Raw genomic sequence first — 16,376 nt, forward strand, 5'->3', positions numbered from 1 at the left:
CAAGGCTCTCACCATTTTTTTTTACCAGAAAGCCTGCAGATCTTTCTCGAAGGTGGCTTTTTTCAATGATAGCCATTGATTTGAACGGCTCCATCCTTCTTTTGTTTAATACATTTGTATGACTTTCTTTCTTTTTTTATTTCCACCTGCTCTCTCTGAGCAAAAGTATTTTGTCCACCTTTTGCTATCCCAAGTTCTTTTTTGGGCACAGGTGTTTTTGAAAAACCTTCTTGACACTACGGCTAATAGAGAGATCATAGGTTTCTGATAACAAGATATGCATATATCTTGCGCATTTACTTGCAGGTAACTCATTTTAACAGTACATTCCCCTACCTTTTCAGTTAGCCATTTATAAACTTTGTTTTTAAGTGAAAGTCTGTCTCCCTTTACTGAACCTGTGTGCATATTACTTGCAGCCAAGTTATGTGAGTCACATTGCCAATTTGTAATTGTGACATCTTCCTTTTTCCATTGTGCAGATATTTATTAGCCTCTTGTTTTCTGTCTTTTGTGTTTTACTATTTTCAGGTCATTGTGTTGGTCCAACAGAGTCACTAACTTCAAAATCTGCTTTGTTTTTATTTCTTGTTTTTTAACTTGGATGCTCCTTCTTTTGACCCCTTGATATGATGAAGTTGAAGATCTGAAGATATTTCAGGTAATTTCAATTTCTTCTATTTTTTGTTGTAGATCAATGTTAGGGTGACCTCTGCACCCCCTTTTGTCTGCATCTCTCTGGCCTTGACTTTTGCATTTATTTTGCACAAAATATCATCTATACAGTTTATTTTCTGGATAAAAAGCCTTTCAAGACATATTTCAGACTGTTTCTTATTTGCTTGTTCTCTCAGAATTAAATCTGCTATAGTATGTTGTAAGTTCCTCACTTATTCACTGGCTTTTAACATCAGTGGGATTAAGTCCGAGCACATACATTAGAGTTTTTGACAATTCTGTTTATTTGTTTCTATCTGGATTAGGATATCAGGACTTAGTGCTAGTTGTTTTAAATTGAGGGCTGTTTCTATGTTAATTTGGTTTTCGACTTGAGTGCTAATTGTTCTTGGCTGTAATATGTTTTTCCTGAGCGGTCTGTATCTTAACTTCCTTAGTATCTTCTTGAGTCAGCTGATATGGAACTTTTTATTTTATGTTAATCTGTGTATATCTCTACTCTTTAGATGCTCTTGGACCAAATTCGTGTGCCCCTGAAATGCTCCTATCTTTTTATTTAAGTTTTGCTTAAAATTGCACACAAACTGTTGATCCCTTCTCCAGCCGCAGCTCGCGGAGATTACAGGGGGTGGGACGGCGCACGCGGGGAATTAATAACATTAAAAAACAATTTAAAAAACTTACCTCTGCACTGCAGATCGCCGATCCTGCATCGTCTCTGGGCCAGGCAGGCAGAGGCTCCCAGCCTGCCCGGCGGTCAAGTCTGACGCTGCTCACAGTGCTGGGCCGGAGAGAGCAAAGTGCGCATGTGTATTTGGCCGGCCCGAGATGGCCAGACAAATACACATGCACTCTGAGGGGAGTGCACAGTGCACTCCCCTCTGCTCGTCACCCCCAATGTCCCGCCCTTTTCACAAGGAAAGGATAATAAACACAGTTTGAAAGGATAATAAACACAGTTTACTATCCTTTCCTTGTGAACGGATTTGCAGTGGTTGCTGCTGGGTGGGGGCGATGCTCCTCCGCCATAGCGGAGGAGCCTCCACTGTCCTTCTCTCTTTGTGTTGAATCTTTAGAATAGAGTTGTTTGAGAGTTAGTACTATTGTTCTCTTTTTTGCCACATTTAATTCTTCCTGTGTTGGTGAGATACTGATTGTACATTATTTAAAATAACTTGACCTCTCATTTCTCTTGCTGCCATTACTCTTCCACTACTTGGTGTCTGCCCCCCTCCTTCAAGGGCAAGGACTGATTTGCTACTTTTCTATGATGACTGTTCAAGTGCTTCTCTTATCACTTTTTTGCCCTTGTCTCTCTTTTATGATCAAAGTGTTTTTCTGTGCAAGTGATGGAAATGACCTGGTTGCACATCAAGGTTCCATTGTGATCTCCGTGTCCAATATTTTCTTCCTTGAAGTCCAGTTTCAGTAATGCCTTAGCACATTCTGTTATTAAACCTCAACCTTGGGTATGGTTTAAAAACAACACTGGAGTTCCATTTGAATGTTCTGTTTTTTCCCAGTGGGGGCATTTTTTAAGGTTTCACTTTGTGAAGCACTTTTCATACTGACCTCCAGAGTAGGTTGTGAGCCATGCTTTACTACGGGGGTAGTTTGCTTCTGTTTTTGATTTGCCTTCAGTTTGTCCTTCTGCAGTCAGGTCACTGGCATTTTTTGCATTTTCAGTAACAATAAGGGTGTGCCACCTCAGATCTGTGGACCGTTGCGTCCACCATAATTGCAGTATTTGTTTCATGTAGGACCAAGGATTCTCTATTGTTTATATCAACCAATCGAGGGATTAATTACTTGAATACAAAAGACACATAGAACATGAATATGTTTCCTTAGATCATGAAGTCCTTTTAAGGATGGTGTTTATTGACATAAGGATGTCCCCATATGGTGCAAACAGATATATAATCAATATGGTTTTTGTGTCTTCCTGAACATAAATATATTTTGATGACATGATATCATGTAAAGCTGTTGTTTCCAATGACCTTCCCAAGTATAACCTTCTGGTCCTTAATAAATAGGTCCATTTCAAGATGGCGGCCGTATGTAAGAACTCAGAGTCAATAGCTTAATAGGGGTAAGTAACCTCTGGATGTTATATTTCCATGTCCACATGTCCAACATTCTCTTCATATCATGGACCCCTTCTTTTCTCACTAAGAGATAACCTAAAAAAAATGTACTAGTGTTCGCCCTCCAATCCAGGGACTAGAACAACTATATGACCTGTTTAGAACAGAGCTGTTCGAAGATGGCTGCCAAGTGAAAGAACTCGGTCCTCTAAGGGCACCAGACGCAGAGACAACCAACTTTTGATGTATTTCTACATGCCGTAGCCACTGGACACGCTTGCTCATCACAAGAGCGGCTTCCAAACGAGTTACCATATGATATACCATCTTGATGAGGAGAAAGACCTTTACTGTAGGTCTCACGTGGGTAAGTAAGTTGAGCAGTGGGCTTTCGTCCAAGTTGGAATAGTACCTCATGTTTGATAACAGCTATGATGTGCTCTTGTTTCAGAATGTGAACCTGAAACATTAACTAGCGAGAGCATCCATTTAAAAAGGTGGCCCTTGGTAAGAGCATACTGCTTATGCATGTGGTGTGGGTGCACCTACACCAGATATTTTGCAGGGTGATCATTCATTTGTTTCATATTGTTTATGCGCCCCACAGGAGACACTGAGTTACACTGGGGTTTAAATGGCATAATCATATAATTTTGCTGCAAGAAGGGCACTGATGTTGAAGGTGAGAAGAAATGTGTTCCCCCTCCTCCTGCTTCCCTTTCTTTCTTTTTTGAAGTTATCTTCCAAAGACAAAACTTTGAGTGACTAACCACAAGAGGGTTACCACATTCTGTGGGGGACAATTGCACATTGGCAGGATTCACAGGTGTTGACTCAATAACACAAAATGCAGTAGGTCACACAAATGCAGATTTTTATCAGCATGAAATGGAGTGACAATTGGGTGCATGTAGATGGCACTGACATCTGAGTTTGAAACACAAATGGCTTCTGGAATTTTTATGCTTTTGCACAATTTGATATTAAATTGAACAATGATGGCAGTATGTTTGTTTTTTTAGTTTACAATCATTTGTCCAACATCAGTCCTGAAGAGGCCTGGAAATTTGCAAAGGCTGAAACGAGTCGACCTGCTTTTTTAGGGAAGGAGCTCAAGAAGATGAACTGTTTTGCTGTGTATGGCGAGAAAGCCTGAAATTGCTGCCTGTATATGTCTTTTTGTACAGATCCTTCCTCTTCTACTTCCAGGTGGATTTTGGACTTTTTTGAAAAACACATATAACACAAAGAAATGACTACAATAAAGGACCACAGAATATATGTATTTACATTGTACGTACATGCTTAGGTGTTAATATGTCTTGTGTAAACGTTTGTAATATTTTTATGAAGTTTGTGTCAATGTACTCCCAAATACATAATGATGAATAAACTCATACAAGGCTTTAGTACAAACATATATGGTGTTTCATATTGAATAGTTTGATTAAGCCTCAGATTAGTGTCACGGTGTAAACAAATTAGGTTTGTTTTGCATATGGACGTTTTCTGTGCAATGTGATGCTTCTGCTCCCCATTTCTTTTGTTGTTTTATTAGCCCAGAAGTAGCACGTTTAGGGCACCCCCTTAATTTGTTTGTTGCAAATGATGAGACACCCACCCACCAAAGACAGACAAATTCCTTAGACTAAACTCAAGAATTGAGCCCTCCCAGATCCACGAGCATCAATCTACACGGATCATACAAGAAAATCGTAATATACTGAGGGTTTTATCCTCTTTTGCGGCTCCAGGTGAGAAGTGAAGCCATGGCAGGGGGAAGGGAAGAGTGGCCTGGGATGAGGTTGAGGAATAGATTTGAGTTGGGTAGGCCATTTGGTGACTTGAGGGGGGTTGCCACATGATCAGTATTTTACTGGCCTGGCATGTATTTTGTTTGTCCATGCCATCAGTAAGGTTTGGAAAAACAGTAAAATCCAGTATTATTCCCCTTGGAAATATAAACCTAAAGCAGTTCACACATGAAGAAATCACTCAAAGTAATTGAAAGCGGTCTAAATAACTTTTAAATGAAATGATTATAAAAGCAACGAGAGGGATAACAGCCATGTTCCAAAAGATTTAGGACAATCTTACACACATTTTTTTCACCTACCAGCTCTTGGTCCTTGGAATGAACAACACACATAGATTTGATTTGATTTCATGCAAAAGGTTGCTTTAGTTTGGAGGCAGGATAATGCACACACATCGCAACCTCTGTCTTTTTTTTTAAACACACTAGTGATGATCCCACCACACAGCAATGATACTCACCCACGCATATAATGCAGGACCAGCCTACCTGAACCTCAGCATCTCCTTTCACACCCCCTCCACTGTGCCCAGATGGCCGTGGCCACCATCCCTCGCATCTGCAGAACCACCACCGGAGGACGATCCTTCACCTACATTGCAGCAAAGAGCTGGAACAAACTCCCCTGCACCTCAGACAAAGCCCTTCACTCACCAGCTTCAGGAAGAACCTCAAGACGTGGCTCTTCAGATGAGGCCCCCTCCTACCCCCCAAGCGCTTTGAGACCCTCACGGGTGATCAGCCGTGCGTTACAAAAGCTGATTGATTGATTGATTGATGATCCTCCATTAAACAAATTCATTTAATTATGGGCAAATCTCCCTCCCTCTAAACAAATCAGTTCACCTCATTGAGCTGTAAAACCCCCTCCCTCCTAAACCTTTTTATTAACCACTTTCAACTTTTCCAGGACCAACAACTCACACAGGGCCTACCATCCCACAACTGTCCTTTTGCTCCAATACCCTTTTATGAATTGAGATCTAGTGGTCTCTGGGCCTACCGGCTACAGATTGATTTTTGCTCCACTAGCCCTTCCAGAATTCTAACTCACCACTACCCAGTCCTGCTGGCCACATATGGCTTCTGCTGCATCATTTCTACATGAATTCATACTGGCTTGTCTGCTTGTCAGCCTGCACGGATTCGAATCAGGGCTACTGATCTACCTCATTCCCTCTCTTCACTACCCTCCTTTTTCAAAGTTTAACAAAACATTATGCCAACATTATTTCTTGGAGACTTTTTTCTGCTCCTGTGTCTAATAGAGGCACATAACTATTGGATCCTGCCTAAACAAACAGCTCCTTCCAAACACACGTGACACAGAGGGGAGGGGCTTTTTGCAGTTCAGAACAAAATGACATTTCTTCTGCATGTGCCTCATTGGCAGATCACCTTTGGCCTCTGATGGAATGGCCGCACAGCCACCACGTGACTTACTGCTCCGCTCATGCCTCCACTGCCTCTCCTCAAACCCCCAGATGGGGGACATCAGACACTGACTCCAACTCCTCCAGCAATCATATTAGATCTTTCCCGTCCCTCACAGTTTCCCACCTGTCCAAAAGATTTCTCAGAGAAGGTCAAAACCACAGGCTGTTGTCCTCAAACTTAAACCTAATTGTTCTTCAACTTACATGCCACTTCTTCTTGTGGCTTCAGCTCCAGCCCCTTATTCTAAAAACACTGACAAATAGTCTCATTCCTACCAGAAAACACCCTGCTTGTAGCAAACCTTTTGTCTCCAACTTAGCTAACAATTTATCCAGCAATACTCTAACCAACTAATAGGGGTCCCTCACCTGTGCCTGAATCAGACTGCATCAGGGAAAGTAATAGATTCTATGAGCTAGATACTCAAGACATTTATTATTGGGGTTTTATTCAATATCACAATCACCATACACACAGGTGCACTCTGTGAGGACTAGCCTCCTCCACAACCATCTTCCCCGAAATGCATTGCCAGCAGAAAAGAGTCTCCTGTGAACAGTAAAACTGTCAGTTAACCTAAGGTCAACCATAACAAAACCCTCTCCCCCATAGTATAATCCCATACAAGCTCCGACACGTCATTTCATTTGTCCATCTACCCATTGCTCCCAAAATTAAATGCCATCTACTGATTGCTGTCACATAGGAATCAAAAACTCCAAAGCCGTATGTCTCCTGTCACTATATTATGGACATAACCACAGGAAGCAAATATGTACTAAAAGTGGCCATTCTTCATATTTTTAACCTTCACCTACAGACCCAACATGCTGCCCCCTCTTCCAGTGCTCCCGACTCAGTTTAGAAGTGCCCCGCCACGTGGGTCCAGCAGCAGTCCCCCCATGCCACACTCTATGCCATTCTGAAGAACTGGCACTTTAAGACCTATAGTCTATAGGCACTGTCATCCTCCCTGTACACCTGTCCTCTTCCCCACCTCTTTGTTCCTGCCATTAGCTTCAAAGACATTCCCAATGTGCCCTACTTATCCTACCTACTATCCTCTATTTTATCATTCTACATTAAGTATACATGCAGGTCCTGTCCCAGCAATTTAATGTACGGTAGCCTACTGCTATCTAATGCTCCACCACCCTTGTAAGTTTTGTATGCCCTGATGCCTAGTTCTTAACTTGTCCCCACATTAACCATGCTCTAGTCTCCTGCTGTCTGCTCTGGTGCTACCAGTGAAAACCATCAATACCTCACATGTCTAGCCCCTTTAATGTTTCCCTTCTCTCCTTTGCCATCCAAAGCTTCCTTTCTGTCCAATACATTTCACCACCTTCCCCCATATTAAAGCTGATGTGGTAACTGGCCAGCTTGTCTATACCCTGTCTCTCCATTAGAGAAATTCAATTGTTTCCCAATTTCACAACAGACCCACTCTGTCCAGTACCACACTTTTCACCTTGCATCCCCATACTGCCCCTGCCAGTCAATCTTCCAACCGCCATATTCACCTGATACACTCCCATCCTTCATCTGCTCTCCAGCCTTTTAGCCATCCATCATCAACGCGTTGTCCCTCATGCCCTCCATACTCATTCCAACCAAGCCCACTCATCTATCATCTGCCTGTACCCATCTCCCATTGACCCTGAAGTCTCCCTCCTCTTGCAGCTCACCTTTTTCACCACACAAAAATCACCTAACCCGCGTGTTTCACAACCTGTTTTCTGCCCACCGATAAATGAATTCAATGTCTGATAATCCCAGGCCAGGGTTGCAACCCCACTGTCACTCCACCATTATTCTCAACAGCCATCAGTCTCACCAAGCTCTTACCTCTCTCCACCTAGTAGCCTTTTTACCATAACCCCAGTCTATGCCTCATCATCCACCTCATCCAACCTCTGCACATTATCTCACTTATCTGTCTATACTTTCACTGTGGGCGAACAACATTCTAGAATCCTCCTTCAAATACATGCATTGAACTCAGCCCTTTATTGGTAAAGTCTTCTGCTACCTACTGTCTGCTCTGCAGCCCCACACTAATCCCCCTGTCAGGAATAGTATTCTTGCCAAGTCAAGACCATTGTTCTTCTCATTATCTTGCTTACCCTTTGGGGTCCCACTTCATTTACTGCAGTCCATCCCATTTTTTCCAGTTAGATTTAGCTAATTTGAAATTCTGGGAAGGCAACACATAGGATCTCTCTGTTCCTTCTTCTCTCACCCAAGATGGCTCCCTTTGCTAGCTGTCTTCCTCCCAAGTGGAGGGTGTGCTGCACCTGTGAATTCTCCTGTCTGCCCAATAGGGTGACCATCTGGCTTGGAGACTAATTCTGGACAGTGACTGTAAAAATTCAGGAGAAAGGTTGAAAGTTCAGGACATACATTCAGGACAAAAATTCAGCTTTATGACCACATCTGAGCAGGTCACGCTATATTAACTAAATAGATGGCCAACACGAATAAAAGTCAAAATCAGTTTATGGTCTTTTATCTGCATAGCAGTATTGACCACACAAACATATATGTTTGGGCTTTTTAAAAATGAAAAAAATAACAAATGTGAAAACTAAGCAAATTTGACATGAGACAGCTGTTACAAGACTAAGGTGGTCATTACAACCTCGGCGGTCTTTTTACAAGACCGCCAAGGGACCGCCGTGCGGAAGACCGCCAGTAGTGGCGGTTTGCCGCTCGCCGTATTATGACTGTTGGCTGCCCTCCGTCCTTTTCCGGACAGAGAGCCGCCAACAGCCATACTGGCGGGCGGCGGGGAAGTGGAGGTTGCTCCACCTCCACCGCCACGCCAACAGAACACCGCCCAGCGAATCACGTCCTGTGATTCGGCGCGGCGGTGTTCTGTTGGCGGTATGGTGTCGGCAGAGCAGCCCCATGGCTCCCGTCCCCTCCCGGAGGATCGACGGAACAGGTAAGTCGATCGTCCGTTAGGGGAGGGGGGTGGGGGAGTGTTGTGTGGGTGCATGAGGGTGTGCGTCTGTGTATGTAGAGGGGGTGTGTGAGTGCGTGTATGCTTGCGGGGGTGTTGCGTGTTTTGGGAATGAGTGCGTGTATGTCTGTATGTATGTCTGTATGGATGTGTGCGTGTATGTTTGTATATGGGTGTGCGTGTCTGACTGAGTGTGTGGATGTAGGCATGTATGTTGGTGTGTGTGTGTTGGTGGTGTCTGCGTGTGTGTCGTGTGTGTGTGAGTTTTGTGATGTTGGGGGTCGGGTGGGGAGGGGGGCCCTGCCACCTTTGGGGGGTGGCAGGGGTGGTGGGGGGTGTAGAGGAGGGAGTCGGGGTGTGGGTGGTGGGTAGGGGAGACCTCTATCAGTGCCAGGGTAGGAATTCCCTGGCATTGATAGTCCTTACCGCCATGGATTTCATGGCGGTTCCTACCGCAGGAAATCCATGGCGGTAAGCCAGGTCAAAATACCGGCAGCGGGCGGAACGGAGAAGCGGCAGATGACCATGGCGGTAACCGCCATGGTCATAATACAAAAAAAAAGACCACCAGCCCGTTGGCGGTCTTACCGCCGCTTCTCCGCCTTCCGCCAGGGTCGTAATGACCCCCTCAGTCCCCTTTTCATGAATGTCAGTAGCAGATGCTGTGCCTTATTACTGAACATAGAACCATAGAAAGAAGCACTATTATGTTTAGTTTTTTATTTTGAAAGTGCACTTTTTATTAGCAGAAATGGCAGACTAAGGACGTTAATTGTTCCCCAGAGAAACAAATAGAGATCTGTGCATAAAGTTTCATATTAACCTGGATTAACAGTTTCAACATTCACCGTGCTGCTCTGGCTGGCAGCCCCTTTACCCAATCACATGCTCTATGGTCTGGACAGCAGCAGGCTCTCTCCCCATCCATTCTGGGTGTTCCATGTCTCATTCACAGGCTCCATATCCATCTGAGAATAAGCTTTCTCTATATTACCTACAGGTTCCAGTTCCTCCTCCCCCATTCATGAAACTTGCATTTTGAGTGAGAGCCCCTCTCCCACCAAAACATGTTGCTTCCACCCATGTCCCTGTCTGGGCACTGTGCACACCAGATATGTTTTTGAGATACTGCCCTGTTGGAAAAAGTGTCTCTGCTCTCAGAGACGTTTCACCTGGTAGGGGAATCTTGATTTAATCAAAGGATTCTCTTGTAATAACAATTAACTTTATGACATCAGGGGTTACCCGCCTTACTAAGGCAAACATTTGCATACATAATGATAGAAAGTTTCAAAAATGTTACCCTAGTCAAGATGTGTTTGTTAACAAAAGGTGTCTTGTTGGTTCTCATTGTACCAATGAGACTGCTGCATTTATCAAAAGCACCACCGGATTGTGGGGAACTGAGTCCAATCTCACACTGTGTGACAACTGTCGGCCTAAACCTCCCGGCCAGCAAGCAGTACCTCACCAGTGCCCCATAGTAGAAGTGATGTGTGGCACGTGTGATCATGACATTCTGATTTCTCAGGGAAATTTTGGTAGAACAGATCTCATCCTTTTCTCTCTGCTACATTTGTCTCATACATGCAAAGACAAACAGAAGCAGAACTTGGTACAATGTATTTTATTGAATCAATAGCATACTATATAAGAAGGCATCTACTACACTGATCAGGATAATGAAACATGCTGAGAGCAGAGCGGTTATGAAAAAGTTGAAACAGAGAAAAATTCCCAGCATAGTGTCACAATGTTAAATATGGAAATTCCCCCCCTACGCTGCTAAGGTACTATATTAGAGCACAACAGTTTTAGCCCTAATCCGCCCCAGGACCCCTGGCAAGACACCATGCCCATACCTGAATGTGGTAGTAATGAAGGGGGCTGTTGGTCTATTGCAGTGCCAGATTAAACCCTGTTGAAGCCCCTAGGCAGTCGAAATTTCAGGGCTCCCCTCGCAAATTATCTCCTAATACATTTTTTATTTTATCAATCAACAACTTTAGTAAACCACTTTTATTACACAAAATTAAACATTACACATATGTAGTTTGCACCAAATTGTTTTACAAAGTGACAGCTGACGGAAGATGAGCTCTTAAGAAACAAACTGTTATGTGAATCTGATGTCTATGGTTTATGTACTTTAAGTTGTTAATGGGTACATTACATTAATACAGTATTTTCTGTATAGAGTCTTTAATGTAAAGGTTTCATTTCTTTCAGTTGCTTCATTTTTTCTATCTTTTGGAAACAATTCAAGAAGCCCCTCAAAGGAGTGGGGCCCATAGGCAGGTGCCTTCTTTGCCCTTTTGGTAATCCAGCACTGGTCTACCAAGAGTCCTCTCCCAAGTAGGCAAAAAAGATGTCAAGTCTCAGCAGACAGTTGCAGTGAAGCAACACCATGCAGTAGCAGTTTCTGGCTAGAACTTTCCCCCTAACGTATAAGGGCGAGGTATATTTTGTAATAAAACAGCTGATAGTCTAAGAAAACTGCCCTAAAGTAAGAACACGTACGTTTCTGGGAAGTAGCAGGGAATGGTATGTTCTACTTTGTACTGACAACAAGATCATGTACAGCCTTGAGCAAGCTCAGAGTGAAGATGTTGTGCTTAGAAATGAAAATAATTACTAAGTAAAGCGAACAGCAGATAAAGAAATAAAAACATCACCGTAAAATGAGGCATCTGGTAAAATAATAAAATTCATTAAAAATGAATTACTTCTAGGCTAAAAGGAACAAGCTGCAGGCAAAAATAATGTGGCCATTAAATGATGCTAAAATAACCTCATGGTCGGACCGCCACACTCTGGGTGGTCCGACCATCCAACTACAACTTTCGCAGGCGGACCCACCTATAGACTGCCTTCCCTGCCAGGATCATAGATCCTGACGGTGCTGAACTCAGAGCCGCCTTGCTGATTACAACCCCACAAAGGCTGGCAGAAAGCAGAAAGCTAGTGTGGGTGGCCCATGGGATAGGCAGTGCAGGGGCCACCCTGGCCAGCACTGTCAGATGCTCACTTAAAGGAACTGAGGCCAATATCCTTGCACTGTTCCTGCTGGTGAGCCCGGCGGGAATGCGTATTGCAATGCTCCCACTGGTCAGCCCAGTGGGAACATTGTAATACGCTCGGGGGACGTCACCGCCATGGCGTGGCGTCCTCCCCACGGCTTTGGCAGTCCTGTGGTGGGACTGTCAAAGTCATAATGCGGCTCTAAGTTTCTGATCCATTGTAATCATAATCAAGTCCTTTCATGCACCTGGTGCAGATTTAGATCCTCTTGGAAGGGAACACTCCATCACAAACATGAAGGATATCCCGTCCGCCCTGTTACGATCCCCATAGGATATGATGGGATTGAAATACCGCGGATGGGATATCCGTCAAGTTTGTGGCAGAGTATTCCCCTCTGCTAGGATCTAAATCAGGCCCCATGTTTCCAAACTTGTCCACAGACCCCTATAATCTTATTCTTTTATCACCATAAGAGGAGGTTGCTCCTTAGCAACGATTCACAACTGCAAGAATAGTCACTTACCCTAGTATGAACTGCAGTTTAAAGGAGCCAGTGCCAGCACCTCCCAGCTGGGAGTAAATACTTACAATGTCAAAAAACATTACTCCTCAGCAGCAAATAGGTAGTGAGGGACAGTTAGGGTTAACACCCATCTGACATAACATCTGGAAAACCTGCCTATACTTCCTGCCGGTAGCATAGCTACAGGCAGCCACAACTCAGGGTAAGCAATCCAAATGTTTAGGGCCCAGGTGGCACTGCACCCTGTCCACCCATTGCCTTGCTGACTTGTCAATGATGATAAAGTCACGTATCCAACAGAATGATTGCATTCTCCAACTAAGTCAGTGCTTAAAATATGCAGGCAATTGCTGGGGCTGTCCCTGTCAAACTAATTACATGCAATTAGTACTTGCATGCCATTAGATTTACAGGGACTGCACCAGCCAATATCATTAGTCATGTACCACTTTCAGTGGAATATTGCAAGCACCTCTCCAAGCAGACTGGAACTCGAGCATTGTTGCCACTGAACGTTCTGTAGTTCACCTTCAAACAAACACCCAATGATATTAGGGACACTATCACAAGAGGGGTATCAAGACCTGTAAACAGAGTAACCCCCGAAGAAGACAACAGACTTGAGTTACCCCGTTAGAAGGTGAACATTTTTCAAGGAGGGTGATACTCTCCAAATGAGGGTGAGCTGAGAGATGCACACACAACCCCCCCTCAACACCTAAACTATAACTCCATCCACCTGAGCTTACCCTGTCCTTCAGCCTACAAAGTGCTAAGGGACAGATGTAGGTAGCTTTTTTCTTGTCCGTTTGTGACAAGAAAAAAGCATTTTGGTATGTACAAACCTTATTTTGCGATTCGGTAATCTATTTATCGAATCACAAAATAGGTTTGCGAGTCGCAATTAGGAAGGGGCGTTCCCTTCCTAATTGTGAGTCACAGTGCAATGTATGATTGTTTTGTAACCGTGAATGCGGTCACAAAACAATTGCAGTTAGCACCAATTTCAAATTGGTTTCAAATTGGTGCTAACCCATTCGCAAACAGGAAGGGGTCCCCATGGGACCCTTTCCCCTTTGTGAATGGTAGCAAAAATATTTTTTCAGAGCAGGCAGTGGTTCCAAGGACCACTGCCTGCTCTGAAAAAATGAAAAGAAAACTTTTAATTTTTGTTTTGGAAATGCATTCCGTTTTCCTTGAAGGAAAGTGGGATGCATTTTTTTTAAAAACTGCTTTATTTAACAGCAGTTACAGACATGGTGGTCTCCTGTCCCCAGCAGGCCACCATCCCTGTGAGTGCAGCCATTCCCAGAGGGGTCACAAATTGAGACCTAACTCAGGAATATTATTGAGGTAGGTCATTTACGACCTCATTGGGCATTACAAACAGTGTGAGGTACACTGTTGTACATATGGTTTTGTGACTCGCAAATTGCAAGTCACAAAAGTCCGGGTCGTACACCTAGCCCTAAAGGCAGCTCGCTCTACTGCCTTCCCGGTCTTAACTTACCCAACAGACTATTTAGGGAAAGTTCAGGTTTGTTTTTTATTCAAACTCCCATTCCATGAATACTTTGGGGAGAGTTAAAAAATCCACAAGCATGTTAGGAAAAGGATATAAAACGGTAATTTTACATTGACTGAAGTGTTGTCCTCAGGGCTTCTCAAACCAAAAAAGACTAGGAATACCCTACTGCAGGCACAGTAGTAGTGCTCCAGATGGAGCTCCACAGGGACCACTTACTTTTCGCTGGCATGAGGACATGACATTCCTAGCACAAGCACCCCCTGGGTGGAACAATTCAAGCCTCTTGCACAACTGGCTTCTTCGCTTGTGCCTTTACTGTTTCCCACCAAGAGGAAAGGGATGTTCTGACCCATTCACCAGAGATCCAGAGATGGTATTTGTTTTCTAGGAAAGGTGGTAGACCTAGCCTGGAGAGAAAGGTCGGATTACCTTTTAATTATAAGAACTAGGAAGAGTGAAGGGTTTAAAAAAGGTAATGCAAATCAGAGGCTAAAAGGATTTGTGTGGTGTTGGAAAGGTCGTTTTTGTACCACCTAAATACCTGGATGCATATAGTTGGTTGCTTGTTTTCTTTAAACTCCCATTCAGACTGTACATTGTACTTGACCAAAGCAATGGACAGCAAATTGTGGAAATAATACAACAACTAGACCATGGGTAGTCACAAATATTATCCTAAGGACCAAAAAGCTTGATCTGTGATGTGACCAAGGGCCGCACTGATGCCGGCAGGGTGGCGGTCGGGGTTTTGGTGGGGCTGTTTGCATGCAAGAAAGCATGACATCTAGTGGCTGAATTGCACTATATGATACCAGAAACCTTGGGATTAGCCCTGGCTTCCTCGCCTAACCAAATTGTGTGATCCTAGCCAATTATTTTATTTCCATACCCTCTTTTTTTCCCATTATCACATATAAGAGGGTCTTGAAATACATGACTTAAGGATGTGTGCTGTAAAAACGTTCTCCTGTATTTGATTTAATATACCATGGCCCTGATTTATGCCAAAGTGGTGCAGCGCGGTGCTGCGCCAAAAATGGCAGCGTCGCCACTTTTGAAATGCAGGGATGCGCTGTATTTATATGAATACGGCATACCCCTGCGTTTCCCGCCGCACCAGCACTAAATTAAGCTGTCTGTGCCAATGCAGGCATCCTTGCACCATTGTGCAAGGGTGTCTGCTTCTATGGAAGAGATTGTTTATGTGCAGGAAGGTGTCCCTTCCTGCACTTAAATAATCCTTAATGGTGATTTTGCACTTCCATGTGTGCTGCAAAATGCAGCACACATAGAAGTAGCAAAGCATCCTTTTGGAATGATTGTTTAATTGCAGGAAGGGACACCTTCCTGCACATAAAATATCATCCATGGCATTTTGCTTCTTCTATATGTGTTGCAGAATGCAACGCACATAAAATAGCAAAAAATTAGGAGGAATAAAAGCATTCCTCCTCATTTTGCCATGGTAACGCCACCCCAGGGGTGCCATTAGTGTTTGGTGCTGTCACAAATCTGCGGCAGCGTCAAAAGCAATGGGTGTTGCAGTGGAACACTCACTGCAACACCCATTGCATGCCCCTCTGATGCGGAAAATTGCACTGGAGGGGCCACTATTTCGAAGGAGGCATAATGCCGCAAAAAGTGGGGATCACAGCTCCTTGTAAATATGGAGCAGTGGTTAGCACCACTGGAGCGTCCCGAAAAGTGATGCTCCGGTGGCGCAAGGTGTTCTTAAATCTGCCCCTATGTTTTTCATCTATCATAGGAACCCAGGAACCCAAGGAGTGCACATAACTACTGACTTGTCTTTTAGTTCACTATTGGCATTTTTATCAATGTGAGGTGGGGAAAGGCGGGGGGGAGAATTAATGTTTCTAAATCCATGTTTGAAAGCTATCAGTTTAAAAAACATACTTCTCAGTACACTGATAATCGTATGTACTACAGTAAAATGGATCTATCTATTAATAAAATACACTTTTGAATTCTCAAGATCACCATTTTCTACACTTTTGCTGAAAGATGTGTTGAAAAATTAGGTTGTTCCTAAGGTTAAATGGTGCAAAAGACCCTAGTTACTTTCCTCCCCTAACTTCAATTAACTTTTAAACAAATACTTGTGTAATTATCTGTCTCTTTTAATGTTAGTGCTGAGCTGAGGAAACAGCAGACCACTGTCGCTGCTGGCCCGGGGGCCGCAGTTCAGGAGGGCTGCAGGTGGCCCTGGGGCCCTAGCACTGTACTAGACCCTTGTAATATTTAAAAAAGCAGACAGTATGGGGCAAAATGATCTTGTTTATGTTGTGAAGCACCTG

This window comes from Pleurodeles waltl, chromosome 8 (genome assembly GCF_031143425.1).
Source record: "Pleurodeles waltl isolate 20211129_DDA chromosome 8, aPleWal1.hap1.20221129, whole genome shotgun sequence".
In the NCBI taxonomy this organism is placed as follows: domain Eukaryota; kingdom Metazoa; phylum Chordata; class Amphibia; order Caudata; family Salamandridae; genus Pleurodeles; species Pleurodeles waltl.